This window comes from Hypanus sabinus, chromosome 29 (assembly GCF_030144855.1).
Source record: "Hypanus sabinus isolate sHypSab1 chromosome 29, sHypSab1.hap1, whole genome shotgun sequence".
Taxonomy (NCBI): Eukaryota; Metazoa; Chordata; class Chondrichthyes; order Myliobatiformes; family Dasyatidae; genus Hypanus; species Hypanus sabinus.
The window spans coordinates 33,508,274-33,514,063 of NC_082734.1; positions in this window are offsets into that span (position 1 = coordinate 33,508,274).

Genomic DNA, 5,790 nt, shown 5'->3' on the forward strand with positions numbered 1-5,790 from the left:
GCCGCAGCCATAGCGACTGCCAGCGTCTCCAAGCCCGGCTCGGCTGGCTGCTGGAGGAGGTGGGGGCCCAGGCCACAGCTCCAAGAGGGTCTGCAGTCAACCTTGACCGGCCTTATTGGGCTGGAGGCCAACCTAGGCATGATCCTGACCTCACTGGGGCCAGACGAGCAGGAGGAGGAGGGGGAGAAGGAAGCAGCGGAGCAGCAGGAAGACAAAGAGGATGGACCTAGGCCCAGCCACTGGCATACCAAGGTGGAGGGTTACCACCTGCTGGCCCACCTTGGCATCTGGCTCCACAGGATGGCTGGGGAGCTGGAGTGGCTGCAGGAAGGCCTGCAGGACCAGGCATAGGGGACTCCACTGTCTGGAATGGGTCCCCCACCTCCCTGATTTGCTAGGAGAGGCTATGGCAACAAAGAGCCTGAAGGCCAAGGCCTCAGTGTCTGGAGCCACCTTGGGGCCTCAAGGCTGAGGCTTGGCCTTTTGGATCTGGATCACCAACATCTAGTATCATATGAAGGTCCATCCTGAGGCCTTGCTCCTGCTTCCCAATCACAACGTCCAGAATACTTTGCAGAAGGTCTAATGTTTGAGGCCTTGCACTTGGATCTCCATCGTCACGTATAGAATCAGTTGAAGAAGGCCCAGAAGCCAAGCCTTGCTCTTTCACGCCAGTTACAACATCTAGAATACTTTGAAGGCCTAAAGCCTGAGGCCATGTTCCTTGATCCAAATTACAACATGTAGAGTCAGTTGAAGAAGACCCATAACTTGAGGCCTCACTCTTATGTTGGTCCCCACGGCAACATCAGGACCAGTTTCAAAGCCCCATCTCTTGAATCTGAATCACAATATCTGTAATCAGTTGAAAGCCTAGAGCCTGAGACTTAGCTCTTTTTTCCCAGTACAATATCTGGAATACTTTAAGTGAGGCCTAAAGCCTGAGAACATATCCTTTGAACCAATCATAACATCCAGAATAAGTTGAAGAAGGCTCAGAACCTTATGCCATGTTCTTGGGTCCCAGCCTGAGCCTCACCTCTTGGATCTGAAACAACATCTAGAATTTTTGAAGGCTTAGAGGTCAAAATCATGCCCCTTTTTGCCTGGTTACAATATCTCAAATACTTCAGAGAAGGCCTAACCCTATGATTCCTATCACAAGAAAGGCCCAGAAACCAAGGCTTTGCTCTTAGTTCCCAAACACACCACCTGGAACCATTTGAAGGCCTAAAGACTGAGGCATGGCCTCTAGGATCCCAATCACATGCACCTAGAATAATCTGAAGGCCCAGTGTGAGGCCTTGCTGCTTTTTCCTGGTTACATGTGGAAAACTTCGAAGGAGCCCAATCATCACATCTGGAATTGGATGAAAAAGACCAAGAGACTGAGGCATTGCTCTTCCCACCCAGTCACAACATCCTAATTATTTTGGAGAAGGTCTATGTTTGAGGTCTTGCCCTTAGATCCCAATCAAAATCTGCAATTGGTTGAAATTAACCCAAAGCCTGAGACCTTTTGCCTAGTGTCGAGTGGCAATGTCTGGAACTATTTCAGAGCCTAATGATGGTACCCTGGCCTCAGATCTGAACTACAACATCTGGAATCATCTGAAGTCTCAGAGCCTATGGACTTTATCCTAATGTCCAATTCTAACATCTGGAACCATTTGAAGAACTAAACCCAAGAGCCAGTGCTTAATTACCAACCCCAGCACCGGGAACCATTTGAAGGCCATAAACCCAAGCCCTAGGTTAACTGACAACGTCTGGAATCATCTGAAGGCCTAGTTCCTGAGGCCTGGCCCTTTGATCCAAGCAACAACATTTTGAACTGTTTGAGGACAGAATTCCTGACTTAGCTCTTTGATCTCAACAGCAACCTCCATGACCAGTCAGAGAAGGTTGCAGAGTCTGGGGCCTTGATCCTAATGGCCAACCCCAACATGTGGAACCATTTGAAGACCTGAATTCTACAGCATCACTCTGATTCCCAAGACAAACATCTGGGATCATTTGAAAGACTGACTCCTGAAACCGGGCCCTGTGATCTCAACTACATTTGGAATTGGTTGGAGATGGTCCAAAGCCCATGGCCTAGATCCTAATGATCGACTCCAACATCTGGAACCATTTGAAGACCCGAACTTTGGCTTCCAAGTTACAACATTGAATCTTGTTTGAAGACCCCAAACTGACAACTTTGAACCCATCTGGAGACACCCTACAGCCCTCGGTCTTGTTTTGGAGGGCTGACAGATACAGCAGGGTTGGCAGGGTCCTGAGCTCAAATGCAGCTTCCCAAACAAACTGGGTATTCTGGGAAGGAAAGGCAAGGTAGTGACCTCAGCCAAGAAGGAGTTGGGGCGGGGGGTAAGGAAGGGAGAACAAGAAATATTCCTAAAATCCAGTCGATCCTTTGAGACGGAATTGTTGATCAACCCTCTCCCTCCTGCTGGAAGATCACCTATCTCTCCCCATTCTAGGGTCACTGAGTCGGGTAGGGTGTCATGTTAGGTAGGGAAAGGGTGTAGGGGAGGGAGGGTCACAGAGATGAAGGGGTGAAGGGGAAGGACGGGGCCATGGAGATAAGGAGGGTTGATGGGGAGTGATGGGGTCATGGAGATGGGGAGGGAGGGGGCACAACAGGGAGGGGTGCAGAGGATAGAGAGGATCATAGAGAAGGAGAGGGAGGGGGTGACAGACGGAGAGGTGTAGGGGATAGAATGGGTCACAGGGACAGGGAGGGATGTAGAGTGGGGGGGGTGACAGACAGCAAGGAGTGTAGAGGAGGGAGGAGGAATCATAGAGATGGAGAAGGGAGTAGGAGAAGGGGGGGTTACAGACATGGGGAAGAAGGGGGTGACAGTCAGGGAGAAGGATAGGAAAATGAAGGAATGATGGAGATGAGGATGGGTGTAGGGAAGGGAGGGTTGATGGAGGAAGAGGCATTGGGAGTGAGGAGCATCGGGGAATGAAGGGGTCACAGAGTTGGGGAGTGGTATTGGGGAGGAGGTGGTCATGGAGAGGGGCGGGAGAGGAAGATAGTGTTGGGGAGTGGTATTGGGGAGGAGGTGGTCATGGAGAGGGGCGGGAGAGGATGATAGAGTTGGGGAGTGGTATTGGGGAGGAGGTGGTCATGGAGAGGGGCGGGAGAGGATGATAGAGTTGGGGAGTGGTATTGGGGAGGAGGTGGTCATGGAGAGGGGCGGGAGAGGATGATAGAGTTGGGGAGTGGTATTGGGGAGGAGGTTGTCATGGAGAGGGGCAGGAGAGGAAGATAGAGTTGGGGAGTGGTATTGGGGAGGAGGTGGTCATGGAGAGGGGCGGGAGAGGAAGATAGAGTTGGGGAGTGGTATTGGGGAGGAGGTGGTCATGGAGAGGGGCGGGAGAGGAAGATAGAGTTGGGGAGTGGTATTGGGGAGGAAGTGGTCATGGAGAGGGGCGGGAGAGGAAGATAGAGTTGGGGAGTGGTATTGGGGAGGAGGTGGTCATGGAGAGGGGTGGGAGAGGATGATAGAGTTGGGGAGTGGTATTGGGGAGGAGGTGGTCATGGAGAGGGGTGGGAGAGGAAGATAGAGTTGGGGAGTGGTATTGGGGAGGAGGTGGTCATGGAGAGGGGCGGGAGAGGAAGATAGAGTTGGGGAGTGGTATTGGGGAGGAGGTGGTCATGGAGAGGGGCGGGAGAGGAAGATAGAGTTGGGGAGTGGTATTGGGGAGGAGGTGGTCATGGAGAGGGGCGGGAGAGGAAGATAGAGTTGGGGAGTGGTATTGGGGAGGAGGTGGTCATGGAGAGGGGCGGGAGAGGAAGATAGAGTTGGGGAGTGGTATTGGGGAGGAGGTGGTCATGGAGAGGGTTGGGAGAGGATGATAGAGTTGGGGAGTGGTATTGGGGAGGAGGTGGTCATGGAGAGGGGCGGGAGAGGAAGATAGAGTTGGGGAGTGGTATTGGGGAGGGTGGGAGTGACAAATGGAGAGGGGTGTGGGGGAAGGAAGGAGGAACATAGGGAGGGGTGTAGGGGAGTGAAAATGATGGAGACAGGGATGGGTATAGGGGAGGGAGGGCTGACAGAAACTAGGAGGGGTGGAGGGGAGGAAGAGGCTCACAAAGACAATGAGGTGTGTAGGGAAGGGAGGGTGAGACAGATGCTGGGAAGGGATGCAGGAGACTCAGGCAGTGTACCAACACAGTTTTGAAACAAGCAATTTATTTATTTATTTGTTTGTTGTAGGCTCCAATGAGAAAATAGATCTTTACCTTACAGATAACATTCGGAGTGTGTAAACTTACTGGTTCAATAATAAATTAGACCTTTCAGTTAAAAGTATTTCATAACACGTACAATTATCAAACTCTACAAATTAGTTTAAATAAAATTTGTTCTTAAATATCACAAAAATATTCCTTTGCCTCTGAAATATATTCAACTTTCAATCAATTATTTTTGCAGTTTTCAGGGCGAGCCAATGACTGAATGGGGAATTCTATCTCAACAGTCATACTCTCCACCTGCACTGCCACCTAAGATCATATCTGCACCATGACACATTGATTAGCATAAACAGTACAGTAAGCTTGGGTTGCTGTGCAGGGAGGGGAGGTCATAAATTGTCGGTGTCCCTCACATTTATCATGTAAATACTAAACCCCCGAAACAGACATCAGGCTGTGCGATTCTATACTGAAAAAATAGCATTTTCTCTTTTGGTGACAATAAGATAACCCCATTAGTAAAATATAATTTCCTTTGCATGAAAATAATGTTTGAGACAGATTCATACACTTCTTCAGCACAGGGAAAGGCCCTGGAAGGAGCTTCACTCTGTGTCTGACCCCGGGAGTGTGTGATGGGACGGTGTGGAGGGAGATTCACTCTGTGTCTGACCCCGGGAGTGTGTGATGGGACGGTGTGGAGGGAGATTCACTCTGTGTCTGACCCCGGGAGTGTGTGATGGGACGGTGTGGAGGGAGATTCACTCTGTGTCTGACCCCGGGAGTGTGTGATGGGACTGTGTGGAGGGAGCTTCACTCTGTGTCTGACCCCGGGAGTGTGTGATGGGACGGTGTGGAGGGAGACTCACTCTGTGTCTGACCCCGGGAGTGTGTGATGGGACGGTGTGGAGGGAGATTCACTCTGTGTCTGACCCCGGGAGTGTGTGATGGGACAGTGTGGAGGTAGATTCACTCTGTGTCTGACCCCGGGAGTGTGTGATGGGACGGTGTGGGGGGAGATTCACTCTGTGTCTGACCCCGAGAGTGTGTGATGGGACGGTGTGGAGGGAGATTCACTCTGAGTCTGACCCCGGGAGTGTGTGATGGGACGGTGTGGAGGGAGCTTCACTCTGTGTCTGACCCCGGGAGTGTGTGATGGGACGGTGTGGAGGGAGATTCCCTCTGTGTCTGACCCCGGGAGTGTGTGATGGGACGGTGTGGAGGGAGATTCACTCTGTGTCTGACCCTGGGAGTGTGTGATGGGACTGTGTGGAGGGAGCTTCACTCTGAGTCTGACCCCGGGAGTGTGTGATGGGACAGTGTGGAGGGAGCTTCACTCTGAGTCTGACCCCGGGAGTGTGTGATGGGACAGTGTGAAGGGAGATTCACTTTTTATCTGACCCCGGGAGTGTGTGATGGGACGGTGTGGAGGGAGATTCACCCTGTGTCTGACCCCGGGAGTGTGTGATGGGACGGTGTGGAGGGAGATTCACTCTGTGTCTGAGTGTGTGATGGGACGGTGTGGAGGGAGCTTCACTCTGTGTCTAATGCTGGGAGTGTGTGATGGGACGGTGTGG